This window comes from Lampetra planeri, chromosome 3 (genome assembly GCF_965212315.1).
Source record: "Lampetra planeri chromosome 3, kcLamPlan1.2.h2, whole genome shotgun sequence".
NCBI lineage: Eukaryota > Metazoa > Chordata > Hyperoartia > Petromyzontiformes > Petromyzontidae > Lampetra > Lampetra planeri.
This window is the reverse complement of record NC_136109.1, coordinates 7627768-7646226: the sequence shown is the minus strand read 5'-3', so window position 1 is coordinate 7646226 and position 18459 is coordinate 7627768. Positions and strand designations below refer to the sequence as shown.

General features: G+C 45.9%; 1 protein-coding gene across 1 annotated transcript in view; it reads left to right on the top strand.

Moving 5' to 3' along the window:
• Positions 1 to 1420: 1420 nt before the first annotated feature.
• CORO1C (coronin 1C) overlaps positions 1421 to 18459 on the top strand; it is a 61288-nt gene continuing 44249 nt past the window's right edge. Inside the window, exon 1 of the mRNA XM_078620165.1 lies at positions 1421 to 1507. The gene's annotated coding sequence lies outside the window, so the exon portion shown is untranslated. The remainder of the gene's footprint in view (positions 1508 to 18459) is intronic.

Genomic DNA, 18459 nt, shown 5'->3' with positions numbered 1-18459 from the left:
GTGGTAACTGTGGTGGTGTTCATGGTAACCGCGGTGGAGTTCGTGGTAACCGTGGTGGTGTTAGTGGTAACTGTGGTGGAGTTCGTGGTGACTGTGGTGGAGTTCGTGGTAACTGCGGTGGAGTTCGTGGTAACTGTGGTGGAGTTCGTGGTAACTGTGGTTGAGTTCGTGGTGACTGTGGTGGAGTTCGTGGTAACTGTGGTGGAGTTCGTGGTAACTGTGGTGGAGTTCGTGGTAACTGTGGTGGAGTTCGTGGTAACTGCGGTGGAGTTCGTGGTTACTGTGGTGGAGTTCGTGGTAACTGTGGTGGAGTTCGTGGTGACTGTGGTGGAGTTCGTGGTAACTGTGGTGGAGTTCGTGATAACTGTGGTGGAGTTCGTGGTAACTGTGGTGGAGTTCGTGGTGACTGTGGTGGTGTTCGTGGTAACTGTGGTGGAGTTCGTGGTAACTGCGGTGGAGTTCGTGGTGACTGTGGTGGAGTTCGTGGTAACTGTGGTGGAGTTCGTGGTAACTGCGGTGGAGTTCGTGGTAACTGCGGTGGAGTTCGTGGTGACTGTGGTGGAGTTCGTGGTAACTGTGGTGGAGTTCGTGGTAACTGTGGTGAAGTTCGTGGTAACTGTGGTGGAGTTCATGGTAACCGTGGTGGTGTTAGTGGTAACTGTGGTGGAGTTAGTGGTAACTGTGGTGGTGTTAGTGGTAACTGTGGTGGTGTTAGTGGTAACTGTGGTGGAGTTCATGGTAACCGTGGTGGAGTTCGTGGTAACTGTGGTGGAGTTCGTGGTAACTGTGGTGGAGTTCGTGGTGACTGTGGTGGAGTTCGTGGTGACTGTGGTGGAGTTCGTGGTAACTGTGGTGGAGTTCGTGGTAACTGTGGTGGAGTTCATGGTAACCGTGGTGGTGTTAGTGGTAACTGCGGTGGTGTTAGTGGTAACTGTGGTAGAGTTCGTGGTAACTGCGGTGGTGTTAGTGGTAACTGTGGTGGAGTTCGTGGTAACCGTGGTGGAGTTCGTGGTAACTGTGGTGGAGTTCGTGGTAACTGTGGTGGAATTCGTAGTAACTGTGGTGGAGTTCGTGGTGACTATGGTGGAGTTCGTGGTAACTGTGGTGGAGTTTGTGGTGACTATGGTGGAGTTCGTGGTAACTGTGGTGGAGTTCGTGGTAGTTGCGGTGGAGTTTGTGGTAACTGTGGTGATTGTGCTCGTGGTAGTTGTGGTGAAAGTTCGTGGTAACGCTGCCTGTGTCCGTGGTAGCTCTGGTAGACTTTGTGGTTATGCTGATGCTGGCGTCACTAATCGGAGTCAGCGGTGGCTGGATGGCTGACGCTGCGGCTATTTTCGACCGCCGGTTATTTCCAACGCTGCAAGGATGGAAGCAGCCGCGTCTAAACGTGGCTCAATGTGGAATGCTGTCTCTAAAGGGGACACGTAGCGCCCCTCGACTGCTCACCACTACTGTGTCTCCTACTGGACTCTTACTGCTCATCGCCAAGTCTCCACATTGTCTCAAGGTAATCATGTCTAAGGACGTGACACAAGTACCCGTGCTGTCCCTACAGATCTTGACCCGATCGTAGACCAGGTGTTTTGTGCGGTGCGCTTCTTCCTTGGATTTCAGTGCGTGAAATATTGACGCGTGGTGGCTTCTTTACTTACGGCGCAGGGCTGAAGCATTGTGGTTAGGGTTCGGGGTTACAGTTAGATAATTAGGGAGCGAGGGTTTATAGTCAGAGGTTTTGCCGAGGGTTTATGGTTATAGCTGAGGTTTGGGGTTAAGGTTTAGGGTTAGAGCTTAGGATTATAGCTGAGGTTTAGGATTAGGTTTATGGTTATTAATCTGGTTCATGGCTTAGGTTTAAGGGTTATGGTTTTGGCTGTCCTTGACCCGCACCTACGATAAGCATGGTTGGCTACATACGGTGTAAAATAAGTTCAACATACATAGAGGGTTAGGGTGTATAGTTATTAGCGAGGTTCATATGTATGTACTGTGTTTTTAACCTCTTTCGCACCGTACATAGCCAACCGTGCTACTCGTGGGCTCATGGCTTAGGTTTGGGTGTTAGGGTTAGAATTCGTGGTTAGAGTTTAGGGTTTAGAGTTATTGTTTCGGGTCGGGGTTACGGTTAGGCACGGTAATACGTGAGAGTGATTTTTTTTTTAGCACAAATATGCAGGGAGCAATGAGGAGGAGCCTCGGCCAAGGTTAAATTCGTCTGTGGCGCTGTGGCTTGTATGCCGACTTCTCCATCGTAAGCGGGATCGACTCAGCCCGTGGCCCTTCCGTGATCAATACAACATGCACAACTTTTTTCCGCAAGTCACCAGTGATTGCCATTTGTTACCCTGTGTGTGGCTGAGAGTCTGTCCCTCAATAGGAATGTGGAATTTTTCAGCAATGGCCCAGGGCCGCTGACAGAAAATGGATCACTTTCCCCATGCTCTTTGCTGCACGGACACACATTGACCTTGGTACGTTCAGCAGAGGCTGTTTGTGTTTGGTCTGCAGACCACCATCAGACAATCTATTGTCTAGAGGTTCCTATCAGAGGCTGCTGTGCCAATCCATTGTCTTAGATACCCTATCAGAGACTGCTGTGCCAATCTATTGTCTTAGAGACCCTATCAGAGACTGCCGTGCCAAGCTATTGTCTTAGAGAGCCTATCAGAGACTGCCGTGCCAATCTATTGTCTTAGAGAGCCTATCAGAGGCTGTCGTGCCAATCTATTGTCTTAGAGAGCCTATCAGAGGCTGCCGTGCCAATCCATTGTCTTAAAGAGCCTATCAGAGGCTGCCGTGCCAATCCATTGTCTTAGAGAGCCTATCAGAGGCTGCCGTGCCAATCCATTGTCTTAGAGACCCTATCAGAGGCTGCCGTGCCAATCAATTGTCTTAGAGACCCTATCAGAGGCTGCTGTGCCAATCTATTGTCTTAGAGAGCCTATCAGGGACTGCCGTGCCAATCCATTGTCTTAGAGAGCCTATCAGAGGCTGCCGTGCCAATCTATTGTCTTAGAGAGCCTATCAGAGACTGCTGTGCCAATCCATTGTCTTAGAGAGCCTATCAGGGACTGCCGTGCCAATCCATTGTCTTAGAGAGGCTATCAGAGGCTGCCGTGCCAATCTATTGTCTTAGAGACCCTATCAGAGACTGCCGTGCCAAGCTATTGTCTTAGAGAGCCTATCAGAGGCTGTCGTGCCAATCTATTGTCTTAGAGAGCCTCTCAGAGGCTGCCGTGCCAATCTATTGTCTTAAAAAGCCTATCAGAGGCTGCCGTGCCAATCCATTGTCATAGAGAGCCTATCAGAGACTGCCGTGCCAATCCATTGTCTTAGAGAGCCTATCAGAGGCTGCTGTACCAATCCATTGTCTTAGAGACCCTATCAGAAACTGCCGTGCCAATCTATTGTCTAGAGACCCTATCAGAGGCTGCCGTGCAAATCCATTGTCTTAAAGAGCCTATCAGAGGCTGCTGTACCAATCCATTGTCTTAGAGACCCTATCAGAAACTGCCGTGCCAATCTATTGTCTAGAGACCCTATCAGAGGCTGCCGTGCAAATCCATTGTCTTAAAGAGCCTATCAGAGGCTGCTGTACCAATCCATTGTCTTAGAGACCCTATCAAAGGCTGCCGTGCCAATCAATTGTCTTAGAGACCCTATCAGAGGCTGCTGTGCCAATCTATTGTCTTAGAGAGCCTATCAGAGACTGCTGTGCCAATCCATTGTCTTAGAGAGCCTATCAGGGACTGCCGTGCCAATCCATTGTCTTAGAGAGCCTATTAGAGGTTGCCGTGCCAATCTATTGTCTTAGAGAGCCTATCAGAGGCTGCTGTGCCAATCCATTGTCTTAGAGAGCCTATCAGAGGCTGCCGTGCCAAGCTATTGTCTAGAGAGCCTATCAGAGACTGCTGTGCTAAGCTATTGTCTTAGAGAGCCTATCAGAGACTGCTGTGCCAATCCATTGTCTTAGAGAGCCTATCAGGGACTGCCGTGCCAATCCATTGTCTTAGAGAGGCTATCAGAGGCTGCCGTGCCAATCTATTGTCTTAGAGAGCCTATCAGAGACTGCTGTGCCAATCCATTGTCTTAGAGAGCCTATCAGGGACTGCCGTGCCAAGCTATTGTCTTAGAGAGCCAATCAGAGGCTGTCGTGCCAATCTATTGTCTTAGAGAGGCTCTCAGAGGCTGCCGTGCCAATCCATTGTCTTAAAAAGCCTATCAGAGGCTGCCGTGCCAATCCATTGTCATAGAGAGCCTATCAGAGACTGCCGTGCCAATCCATTGTCTTAAAGAGCCTATCAGAGGCTGCCGTGCCAATCCATTGTCTTAGAGAGCCTATTAGAGACTGCCGTACCAATTCATTGTCTTAGAGACCCTATCAGAAACTGCCGTGCCAATCTATTGTCTAGAGACCCTATCAGAGGCTGCCGTGCCAATCCATTGTCTTAAAGAGCCTATCAGAGGCTGCTGTACCAATCCATTGTCTTAGAGACCCTATCAGAGGCTGCCGTGCCAATCAATTGTCTTAGAGACCCTATCAGAGGCTGCTGTGCCAATCTATTGTCTTAGTGAGCCTATCAGAGACTGCTGTGCCAATCCATTGTCTTAGAGAGCCTATCAGGGACTGCCGTGCCAATCCATTGTCTTAGAGAGCCTATCAGAGGCTGCCGTGCCAAGCTATTGTCTAGAGAGCCTATCAGAGACTGCTGTGCCAAGCTATTGTCTTAGAGAGCCTATCAGAGGCTGCCGTGTCAATCCATTGTCTTAGAGAGCCTATCAGAGACTGGGATTAAGGTCTGGAGACTGGCTAGGCCACTCCAGGACCTTAATGCGCTTCTTCTTGAGCCACTCCTTTGTTGCCTTGGCCGTGTGTTTTGGGTCATTGTCATGCTGGAATACCCATCCACGACCCATTTTCAATGCCCTGGCTGAGGGAAGGAGGTTCTCACTCAAGATTTGACAGTACATGGCCCCGTCCATCGTCCCATTGATGCGGTGAAGTTGTCCTGTCCCCTTAGCAGAAAAACACCCCCAAAGCATAATGTTTCCACCTCCATGTTTGACGGTGGGGATGGTGTTCTTGGGGTCATAGGCAGCATTCCTCCTCCTCCAAACACTGCGAGTTGAGTTGATGCCAAAAAGCTCCATTTTGGTCTCATCTGACCACAACACTTTCACCCAGTTGTCCTCTGAATCATTCAGATGTTCATTGGCAAACTTCAGACGGGCATGTATATGTGCTTTCTTGAGCAGGGGGACCTTGTGGGCACTGCAGGATTTCAGTCCTTCACGGCGTAGTGTGTTATCAACTGTTTTCTTGGTGACTATGGTCCCAGCTGCCTTGAGATCATTGACAAGATCCTCCTGTGTAGTTCTGGGCTGATTCTTCACCGTTCTCATGATCATTGCAACTCCACGAGGTGAGATCTTGCATGGAGCCCCAGGCCGAGGAAGATTGACCGTTCTTTTGTGTTTCTTCCATTTGCGAATTATCGCACCAACTGTTGTCACCTTCTCATCAAGCTGCTTGGCGATGGTCTTGTAGCCCATTCCAGCCTTTTCTAGGTCTACAAACTTGTCCCTGACATCATTGGAGAGCTCTTTGGTCTTGGCCATGGTGGAGAGTTTGGAATCTGATTGATTAATTGCTGCTGTGAACAGGTGTCTTTTATACAGGTAACAAGCTGAGATTAGGAGCACTCCCTGTAAGAGTGTGCTCCTAATCTCAGCTCGTTACCTGTATAAAAGACACCTGGGAGCCAGAAATCTTTCTGATTGAGAGGGGGTCAAATAGTTATTTCAATTATAATACAAATCAATTTACAACATTTTTGACATGCGTTTTTCTGGATTTTGTTGTTGTGTTTCTGTCTCTCACTGTTCAAATTAACCTACCATTAAAATTATAGACTGATCATTTCTTTGTCAGTGGGCAAACGTACAAAATCAGCAGGGGATCAAATACTTTTTTCCCTCACTGTAGGTTTGTTCAGTGAATTCGCCTAACTATGTAATCTGCATATCATTTGTGCCCAAAACTGCGTACACCGTGAATGCATTAAGTGTGCAATTTGATGAATGTATCGTGAACATTCACAGCTATCGAATGCAATTTCCGGGTACATGACGTTCTGCATCTTGTGATGTGCTGGAGATTTTAACAACAAATCATGGACCGTGCATACAACTCACAGTCAGTAGTGCGTTGTTGAATTCACGGAATATTAATAAGTTGCAGAAAATCACACATACTCAGGGGTCAAACTTTATCGGCGTGTAAAGAAAACACAGATGTATGTGGGCATGGATTAAAATATCACAATGAAGTTAAATAGACTTGAAATAAATGAATGATGCATGCAAACCATTCTTCCTTACCCCTGCGATTTCACGAATCGTCACGAATCGAGCACGACTTGATTCAAGGACATGCTCTTTTCTGTCTAAGGTTTGCCTTCTCATTTTATATTTCTGTATCGTTTGTTTCGCTATGTTGACTGCGTTGTAACATTTGCACATAATATGCATGGAACCTTCATGAGTCATACATGATTGTTACACATGCAATTCGATGCATGTGTGTTGAACTTCCTTCGTACCGTACATAGCCAACTGTGCTAATCGGAGGTGCGGGGGAAGGACAACAAACTAAAAACAAAAAGCAGCTGTAAAGAAATTAGTTTACAATCTACATTTTAAAGTGCAAGCTCTAGTGACTTCTTCAAATTGGAAGAGCATTCCAGATGGCCGCACGAAGCACCTTTGAAAGCACGCGATGCAGTGACCGTCTTTTTTCGACGACTAGCCAAAAGCCGCTGCGAGGAACGACCGGAGTTTGCGTGATGGTTTATGCTCCTTGAAGAGATCAGCAAGGTATTTTGGTTAATTTGTGTGTGATGAGTGCGACGTTATGTGTCAGGAGATTGAGACATTTTATTATATTACCAGCTTTACTACCCGGCTTCGCCCGGAACTTGAATTCTTGTCTTGGATTGATACATGGCCTACGCGGAGGGTGAGGGGGGATGCGTGACGTCAGCAGGCACACTGCGTGATGCTTCCACATGCGCGGGTGACATGACAGATGTGACGTCACAGCTCACTTGCCGTGCAAAATATATGCATTATTGCGCCCCCCCCACCCCCCAAAAAAATACAAAAGTCTATTTTTATAAATTTTGCATGGTGTACAGTCTGGAAAGTACCCAAATGGCAAATTTCAAGTTTGTTGCATGTCGGGAAGTTTGCTAAACATTTTGAACAGACACACATATTCACAAATTTCCTTTTTATATATGTAGATTGATGATGCATCATTACGTGTATGCGATCCACAAAGAAAGAGGTGGTGGCGCAGTGGATAGCACGCTGCATTATGAACCTGGTGACCTGAATTGGAATTCTGCTCATGGCGAACTTCATTGGCGAATGAAATGTGCATCAGTCCTGGGCCCCTCCCCCCCCTTCCCCAGTCTGCCTTGACCAGTGTGGTGAAGTATGGATTAAACAAACCCCAGACGTGATGAGCTAAAGTTCGGAAGGCGTTATCGCAAGCAGGCATTTAACAATCGGAATCTCTCATGCAGTAGTGCAATTCTTCGTGTTTGAGAATAGTTTGCGGAAGGGTATGCTCCAGAACTTCTTCTGAGATGCCTTCAAGTGACCTCTGGCCCAGACAGCACTTTCCTACCTGCCCTAATAACGAGAATAACGCCAATCGCATGACAATCAAATTCGATATTATTAATTCTCAAAACTGGACTTCCACTAAATTAGATACAGAGCAAAAAATTGTACGCGGTTGTATTTTCCCGTAGTCATTGGTGACAAGGCTGACACTATCAACTGACCACATTTGAGAACATTGGCTTCATTACAGCTGACATCGTGAATTTGGACCCAGGATTTCGGGGGTGTCGGCTCAACGCTCTGACCTGATCCGCCTGGTCACCTCAACTTGGCACGCACTCAAGAACCGCAAGTGGCCGTGTGAATCAAGTCGCTCGTAATCCCTGCGGGCCAAGCGATAAGCCGGCACTGCTGAGGTCCTGGATTTGAATTACGGAAGCCAGTCGGCCAAGATTAAACCATAATTTCAGGTGAAAGTATTTTCAGATTGTCTTTTGCAACAACAACAAAAACAACCCCGTGTAACAATCCGTTGGAGGAAGATGACTTCATTGAGTCGAGTCATAGGGCTGTTTTAGAAACTTTCCCTGTGGAAAATGACATCGAGTGCTTTGCATCTGAGGATACATAGTCCCCACCCAGTGTCGCCATCCAAAGGTTGATTTAGCAGTAAACAGTGATCAGCAAACCTGGTTACTGTGGATATGGGACTTTCTAGATTTGAAGTTTTCGTGACTGCAGGGATCCAAACTCTTTGGTTCTTTCGGTAAAGTCACGTAGGTATAAAACATAAAATAAAATTTAATCACGACGCTTCGATCGCAACACAATTGACCGTCATCCGGTGGAACCGATACGGCAGGACAACTGCTGATTTAGGAGTCATATGGGACTGTTAACTGTAAATAACAATTTACCCCCTGGGGAGTCAGGGTCCATGCCTGTAAACTATTGCTATGGAGGGGAGAGGTTGGCGGATAATGTAGATCTGTGAAACTCCCAAACCTGCTAGGGTGGGAAGTGGCCTGGATATCCGCCGTGGTGGCGATATGTTCATTACCTGGCCTGGTATGCAGGAGGTTGTGGGTTCCATCCTGATTCTGACCCTGACGCCTGTATATTTAGTTCTAGATTTGAAGCTTTCGCGACTGCAAGGATTAATACTCTTTGGATTTTTCGGTAAAGTCACGCAGGTAAAAAATCAAATAAAATAAATGAAAACAGCTGATGTAATTGAGTTGTTTTCATTTATTTTATTATATTTTTTACCGGCGTGTATATTTAGTGCTTGCCTGTTCTCCGTGGATTTTTCTCTATTATGTAAATTAACGTGTAATTATCGAATGTTTGTACTTGTTTCAGGTGCTTTCATTGTACTGTGGGGAGGCTTCAGTCCTCGTGACATAATTAGCGAATGAACTCACGCGCTCAACAAGTATTAATAAGCCCACACGTGCATTCCGTCATAATAATAATGTATCTATAGGCTGTGATTCATAAGACATTTTTGGCTCAGATTGCCACATCAGATAAAACGCCAACGCGTGCCGACAACACCCTCCACCACCCGACACAGCCAATAAATTACATTGCCACGTGAACAAACACGCCAGTTGGTTATTGCTTGAGCACGCCATTGTTTGAGCACGCCACTGATCCACACACATTTAGCGATTTGCCATCGCGTCTAATAAGACGAAGATGACGCTCCACACCCCCCCCCCCGTAAAGCCTTAACATACTGTTCGGGGCGAGTGCCCTTAGTGAGCACGGCACAGAATTCTGGCAAGACCCCATTGTTAAATGTTGCAGGATTACTCTCCAACATCGCCGGTGGTGGGTGTGCTGAAGCAGTAATAAAATGGTCACGTGAGTTCACGGGGAAACGTTAGTAGAGCAATACCCAGATTTGTTGACATCGCGACTTTCAGCAATGCATCCTCCCCCACGCAAACCGGGAGCACGCGCGTACGTGTACGTTGGACTTCTTTCGCACCGTACCTAGCCAACCAGGCCCATCGCAGGTGCGGTGTTCGTCGTAGTTGGTCGTGTCGGATGGACCAAGGCGTACGACACGCACTCTACTTAGGGGCCGTCCATAAATGACGTCACGCGATTTTGGACGATTTATGACCCCCCCCTTCGTCACACGGCGTCACAAAAAGTCAGACCCCCCCCCTCAAATATGACGTCACAAAGCTCTGCCCCCCCCCCCCCCCAAATCAAATCGCTTTATACTATTGTCATTGTAGTGCGTATTCAATGTGGCGCTGCACTCTGATGTTGTAGGAGAAAACATTTATGAAAAAGTATATTTAATTAAATAGAACGTGTTGTCTATATTTATTTAAAGTTGCGCATTTTGATGTGGCGTCACATTTCTCAAACCCCCCTCCCCCCCTTCGTCACACATCATCACAAATGTCTGACCCCCCCCCCCTCTAGGTGCGTGACGTCATTTATGGACGTATCTGTGCACTGAGTAATGCGGTATTTTAAAAGTCTATTTCACCTTTACCATATTGTTTCGACAGACAATTGACCCGAGGTGTTGAATTCAGGTCCTCAAAGTGGTTCTGTGTTTTCTCAACCCCCACCCCCCCCTCGTCACACATCGTCACAAATGTCTGACCCCCCCCCCACTAGGTGCGTGACGTCATTTATGGACGGCCCCTTACCAGATCAGACCCCCCCACCCCCGCTAACAAAATAATATACATTATATATTTCACCACCTGCCAGCTTTAATCAATGGCATGATAACAGCACGGGTTAATAATGGCAGCATTCGGTTAGATACATTGTCCCTTGTGAACACCAAACGAGCTCAATTTGTACTCCTAATAGGATCTCAAACTTTTACACTATGAGACATCTCCTTTACCAGTGGCAAAATATAGTAGTAAGTTTTTACCCTTTAAACTGGTACAAAACTGACACCTTTATACAGGCATCATGTTTGCAATAACCACAACACAAGCAGTCAAAATGCAAACAAAAAGAAACAACTCTGATGATGATAATGATATGCACTGTCCTTGAAGTTGTTTGACTGCTTGTGTTGTGGTTATTGCAAACATGATGCCTGTATAAAGGTGTCAGTTTTGTACCAGTTTAAAGGGTAAAAACCTACTACTATATTTTGCCACTGGTAAAGGAGGTCTCATAGTGTAAATGCTTACCCCGAGCTCTCAATACTCTGATAGTGCACTGTTTTTGAGTTGTATCACCTTTTGGTGTAATCTGGTCCAACACCAATGGAGACTAGGCTCTAAAGAAAGCTGTCTCGGGTGTGGACCAATCAACTTCAAGGACAGTGCATATCAATTATCATCATCAGAGTTGTTTCTTTTTGTTTGCATTTTGACTGCTTGTGTTGTGGTTATTGCAAACATGATGCCTGTATAAAGGTGTCAATTTTGTACCAGTTTAAAGGGTAAAAAACCTACTACTAGGATCTCAAACTGTTGGTTATTCACAGCGCGCGGCTAACCGCTGCCGCTTAATAAGCCAAAACCCCTTTGCTGTTTTTATCGCTTGGGGAGTTCAAAGCAGCTGTTCGGCTCTGGTACAGTGGCAGTGAATGTTGTCCATGTAAAGCTCGAGTAATCACGTGAACCCATCCGGCCTCGTCTGTGTGTGTGTCCGTGTGTGTGTGTGTGGTTATATATATATGTGTGTGTCTGTGTGTGTCTGTGCTGGTGCATCTTGGCCCAGTCGTCTCAGTTCAGTCAACTGATGGCGACACCTTGGGTCTATCCCGTGAGAACTTCTGTCAACGAGCCTTCGACACTGTGCGTTGCCCCGGGAGTGCACCTAGCCTGGCACAAGCGCCGTGGTAAACATCAGCCTCAGTTGTTGTTGTGCGCGTGTACGTTTATGAGTCGGTGAGTGTAGCAATTATGGCGCTGCCCTACGAATCTACAACGGCGCGAGTTGGAATCCTGCTCACGACCAAACGCCAGTGATTATAATTTAAGGCCGTAATTATTATATATATTGGGACACACAAACCCCCCCCCCCCCATATTCAAATATGCTCAAAATGTCTCCCCCCGCCCCTCCCAATATATTGCTATAAAAGAATAATTGCTATGTTATGTAAATAAAAAAAAACAATTTGCTAAACCTCGGCCACAATATCTGGACTTGTCTTCATATAAATCAACGCATATATTTCTGCTTATATGATTGTGGTTATGGTTGTACTTTATGAATCCCTAATCTCTGCCATTACATACAATGAAACAAGAAATGGTAAAAAGGTAAAAACAGAGCAATACAATACACTATTAGACATTATTGTAAAAAAAAGATCCATCGCACGTGTTAGTGAATTTTTTTATATTTTAGGCAAGAAATTAGTTTTCAAATTTAGATATTTTGCTGAGTTGGGACCCCCAGACCCCCTGGAAGATTTGGTCCCGCCCCAATGTTCACTCCATGGCTACAGCCTTGTGACAATAATTTCAACCGGTCACCGGGTTTCCCCGAGGTCGACTCAGCCACAAATGAGCACCTCAGTGTGATGTGTAAACATCGCCACTCGGGAGACAAAGGTGGTCGGGTGTGATGATGACCACACCACCCCTCCTCGAATGCCACGCCAGTCTGAAATGGGTGCCCGTTAAAAAGCTCTTTCCCTCCCACAGTCTCTTTAGGGGGCGTCCATAAAGGACGTCACGCACCTGGGGGGGGGGGGACATTTGTGATGTGTGACGAAGGGGGGGGGGGGATTTGAGAAATGTGACGTCACATCAAAATGCGCAACTTTAAATAAATATAGACAACACGTTCTAATTAATTAAATAGACTTTTTCAATAAATGTTTTCTCCTACAACATCAGAGTGCAGCGACACATTAAATATGCACTACAATGACAATAGTTTTAAAGCGATTTGAAGCATGTTTTTTTTGGGGGGGGGGGGGGGCAGAGCTTTGTGACGTCATATTTGAGGGGGGGATCTGACTTTTGTGACGTCGTGTGACGAAGGGGGGGGGGGGGTCAAAAAACGTCCAAAATCGCGTGACGTCATTTATGGACGGCCCCTTAAGGCTACGCAGGGGATCTTTGTTCTTGTGTCTGAGTGAACGTGTGTGAATGTTTGAGTGAGGTATGTAACGATACGGTGTGTGTGTGTGTGACGATACATTGATTCACCGGCATGAAATTGATTATTACCCTCATGTTACATGCAACATTTTCGCACGTGTGAAAATCACTTGTTTGTGATTCACGCGAATGCTGAGCAGTCATCTCAGTGAGTTCACCCATGGCATTTGGGTCTGTCCCCGTGACCCTTTTGTCAGCGAGCCTTCGACACTTCACTTGGACTCAAAAGTGCAGCTGGCCTGGCACATAGCTCTGTGGTAACGTCACTGCGACCGAGTGGCTCATGGGGACTGTTGTTATTGTTGTTGTGTACAGGTTCGATCCCTAGCCATTGTTAACATCGGTAGCGAGTGATATCTGAACCTGGCACGGTGTGTAAACAACAGGGATTGTTAGTTTAAGTTAGAGCTGTGTGTGTGTGCGTGTGGGCAACCCCATTTCTTGCGAATTGCTTTTTGTGTTTAGTTTGATGTCCTTCCAACCTTCGATTAGCACATACTCTTAGTTCTTTCGGTAAAGTCACGTCGGTAAAAAATAAAATTAAAATTAATCTTTTAATATTTTTAATTTTAATTTCATTTTTTACCTACGTGACTTTACCGAAAGAACTAAGAGTATGAATTCTTGCAGTCACGAAAGCTTCAAATCTAGAATTCGATTAGCACAGTTGACTACGTACGGTATGAAAGAAGTACAACATATATATGGCGTATGTGCATACGTTATTTGCTCAAATTCTAGAGCGTCGGATTTTGCGAAACGGTTCAACGGGCGACAGAGTGACGGGTTCGACAGAAGTTTCAATGACAGCGTTTCAGATAATCAATCAGACTCGTCCTTAAGACTGTTCGCTGGCTCACTCACCAATCTCAACACGAGCCTATGAACATTGCCGATGAACTGCCCCACCAAATCGAAGGGTATATTCAACACCCAGCACGGTGCACTAATTCAATCTCTCCACTTTCTCCATCACAGTTGAACCGTGAAAAACAATCGTCTCCCTTCTTAATTCACTCAGCCACTACTGCCCACTTCCCGGCTGTTGATGCAGCCTCGCTAAGCGGTGCCCCGCTGCCTTGGAATTCAGTGCGATGTTGGTGAGGTTGATGGCGACACTGAATGGACTCAATTTTTAAAAATTCTGTATTTTTCTCAAATTACGCTATATTCTGGAACGGCTCGTGAATTCTCGGAATTAGATTGAGAGATAAGGCATTGATGAGGGAATAAATGCAAAAAAGCAGAGAAGTCATATTGAGTGTGAAAGAAAAGTTAGATCAGAATTGGATGAGAATATTTATACTGCAGGAATCCGATGAGCTATTTTTTTCACAGATGTTCATGAAGTGAGTTTGGGCAGGACAACATCGCTAGACGGGATGATGGTCACATTGACGGAATGGTGGCGAGATGTTATCTAACTTGTCTGGTATACAGAAGGTCGTGGGTTCCATCCCGGCCCTGACCCTTGTATATTTGGAGTTTTCTTGCTTTCCCCGTGGTTGTGTGGATTTTTCTCTGGGTCCTCCTGTTTTTCTCTCCACATTTAGAATCAACATGCGATTATAGTATTTGGCTGGTATACATTTCCACACGATATGCCACTTCCTTGAGCTATCATTTGTGGCTAGGTTGCTTCTGAAAAAGAGCCATACAGCTCAGCGGACCTTACCTGGTAAAATAAAAAATACTTCATAGTTAAGTTTTTATTTATTTTGGCGATGGAATGACAGCCAAAGAAGAGAACACACCCTCGAGGTTGACCACCACGGTGATGGAGCCATGAGAACCCTTCATGTATACGCGTGAGATGGATCATCACATTGAAGACACAATCCATGCCTGTCGAATTTGACCAGTCTTCTATTGTACTCGCGTCTCTGGTAAAACTGTGAAGGGCAACTGGGCATTCGACCCTACAAGTCTCAGAGGTGCTGGCTCACTGCCCTCCTTCAAGCTTTAGAATAAACATTGTTCCCATTTAGAACCTGAACTTTCAGCGTCTTAAATTTAGATTTAAAGCTTTCGTGACTGCAGCGATTCATATTCTTGGTTCTTTCGGTAAAGTCACGTAGAAGGGCAATAATAAAATAATAATAATAATAAAACAAAATAAAATAAAATTCTCACGACGTTTCGGCCACAACGCAAGCAGCCGTCCTCAGGTGAAGAAACAGAGCTGTCGGAAAGACAGCGTCCTAATGAACACCGCTAAGCTTGGCAGCTTATTTTAAGCTGGGTGGGAGGAGGAGAGCGCCTTGACAAAGGAGTTTACATATCAACAGCGGAATGAAGCATATTGATGACAAATGCAGATATGGGATTAGTCACTCCTTGTGGAATGTGTAGGCGGTGGGGGGTCTCAAAGTCATATTATGCTAGTGTATTATGTAGGATTAGCAGTAATAAAGGTAGGAAATGTTTAATAATAAAGAACTGCAACAGCCCAAACCACCGCGTATCAAGCTAGTGCATTATGTGGAAAACAAAAAAGGAGTTTCTAAAGAACTACACATACCCTATTACCATACAATTTCAGTGTCTCACTGTATGGAATTGCCATAGCGGACCGCATTCTCTAAGAAATGCTCGGTCCATGGGCTTCAACCTCGGACATCATAAGTGCTGGCTCCGTGCTCCGTCACAGACATCATCAGGCCTCCCGTTAGAGGGCTTCAGTTTCAGTTTCATTTATTAGGTATAGCCCTGTGAGCCATTGAATCGGGTGCAACCAAAACAAACATGAACAAGAAACATCTTAAAGTGATTACGCACAACAGAAAAGTCCAGGAAGAAACAGCAAAGTCTTCCAGAAAATTCTAGATTTGAAGTTTTCGTTACTGCAAGGATCCGTACGCTTTGGTTCTTTCGGTAAAGTCACGTAGGTGAAAATAATAATAATAATAATATTAATAATAATACAATAAAAAGTGAAAACAGCTAAATTAAATCACGACGTTTCGGGCGCAACACAAGCATCCGTCATCAGGTGGGGACAACCACAGCAAAAAAAACACAGAAAAAGCACCGTATATCAATGCTTGGGGCTTGAACCCCAGGCTTGTCAGAGCTGTTGGCCCAGTCCTGTGAATCAGATGTCGCTTCCCTTGAGAGAGACATTCAGCCAGCTCCACTGAAACTAAACATCTGGTGGTGGCCATGTGACCCCGGGGCGGGCTACTACAGAGTCAGAGCACCGTGTTTTCGATGTGGCCGCGTGGCCCGGAGGTCAGAACGCGGGAGCTGTCACCGCTCGCTGAGATCCAGGGTTTTAATTCGAGCTTTGGCCACCTGTGATTAGACTGTGTTCTCAAGTGCCATGAGTTGATGATCTCAAATTAGTCACCAATGATGGTACCCCCCCCCCCATCCTCGTCATTTTAAATTTGGGTTCTCAATTAATTTGGCTAAATTGCAGCTCTGAGACCAATTTCGAACGTGGAGCGATGCACCGGTATTACTGTTCCGAATTGATTCCTCATCTGATAACATGTCGATAGAAACTCTTTGGTTCTTTCGGTAAAGTCACGTCGGAGAAAAAAAATGAAAATAACTCAATTAAATCACGACGTTTCGGAAGCAACACAAGCCTCCGTCATCAGGTAGGACAGCCACAGCAATAATGTTTTGTTTGCTGTATCTGTTCTACCTGATGACGGAGGCTTGTATTGCTTCCGAAACGTCGTGATTTAATTGAGTTATTTTCATTTTTATTTTATTAATATTATTTTCATTTTCACCTATGTGACTTTACCGAAAGAACCAAAGAGTATGGATCCTTGCAGTCACGAAAACTTCAAATCTAGAAACATGTCGATAGCACAATGGGGATAACACTGGCTATCAGCCCCATTGAAGTGACATCATAATTAGTCAAAGTCCACGGATAAGTGTCGATAATATGTTAATTATCACTTGTGGGTGACTAATTCGCAGACAAGTGTGGAAAATGGGAATAATGTTCCACCACGTCTGGATGGTTCTCTCTAACCTATGGATTAGGAAGAGCGGATGGATATATTCGTTTAACACGTAAACTTTCGCGACAAATATCATCCATAATAGAGTTTTTTAGGGTTAGATCGCGTAAATATATAAATGTGACGAATTAGCCACGTTCTGTTTACGTGACATCCCTTACTAGTTGGCTGTGTCGGGTGGTGGCGGGTTTAACGACACATTTATATATTTACGCGATCTAACCCAAAAAAACCCGCTCTATTATGGAGGATATATTCGTGCGAACATGAGGAGTTTCACCCGTCGGCCATTGGTGCTGCCCTGACTATCCCCTGGGGCTCGTTGTCGTTGTTGGTGCTGGGCTCCGATTGCCTGGTCCCGGTGAGCTGTGAGGCGGTGTTTCTGTCCCTGCTCTCTCCCATGCGTTCCCTGCTCTGACCTTCCCCCCCTCTACCCTATTGTTGATTTACATCGTTACCAATCATGGTTGATATTTTCCTTCATTGAGACGTTACGTGAGTTGACATTGCCGTTTCTTTTCTTCTTTTGCTCACGTATGGCGTCGCTGGCACAAAAATAAAACCAATTGGAGACAATTCCCCCCATCGAGAGCATTGCCTCGTTACATTCGTGACCGCGTTTTAAAATAAAACATTAGGCTCCGCGTAAACAATTTTCCCTTCTCCGATGTCAGCAGCACCACCACTATTAATCCCTCTTTTACTATCCTCGTGCCTCCATGACGCAGTTCGGCCCTGCCGCACACACGCCGATAAACTTGCCACCGTCGTCGTGCGGAGGGAGCGGAAAACGACGAAATCAGTAGGCGGCTGATGTTTCGGACGGCGGCCATACACGTCACAGCAGCGAGAGAGAAGGGGGGGGAGAGGGGAGAGTGGGCAACCACGCGTGCTGGGCAGATCCCACTATCCATAGCCTGAAATCACCACCCAATTCCTGGGAATTCTTTCGACCTGCGGGGCTCTTTAACGAGCGGCCCTGCGGACCTACAGCCCTGCCGAGAGACGTGGTTCTCAGAGGCATGAGCGCGATGCAGATTGCCAGGTCACCGGGCGGCTCAGTGTTTCACCATTTGAAGTGGGCTGCGCTCAGGAAAGTTGTTGTGTGACATCGCATGATCTATGCGGAAATTATCCACAGCCCAAGCTCCGGCTCCTCTCGGATGGGGGGAGGGAGACATGTAGAGCTGATGTGTCGACCAAACACAGTATTGAGCTCCTGTGTTCCCTCGTTATTCGCGAACTTGCTGTCCGCGATTTTTGGCTTTCCGCGAATCGCATCTGGAACTCAACACGACCGGATCGAGAGAGAAAGTGACGAGATAAAATGACGAGATAAAATGATGATGAGCAGCATCAAAATAATTTCAGGTAATTTCTTTTTCTATACTATTATTTAATACCGTGTCATAATTTTCATGTATTTAATAGCGTATTTATGCATTTATTTAAGGTCATTCATAAAAAATAGGTGTTCGGAGGCCAATGTCATTATACGCAAAATGTGTTATTCACTAGCATCCCCAAAACGTATCCCTCGCGAATAACGAGGGAATAGTGCACACTGCAAATCAGAGTGAACTCGGGTGGTACCAAAGGGACATCTGGTGGTGCAGGGCTCACCCTGGCGACCCTGGTGCTCTGCAACGTGCATATGGAGCGTATATTCGAGTTAAAAAACACAGCAGACAATTACAAAAATAACACCTTTGCTTGGGAATAGTATAACCCAA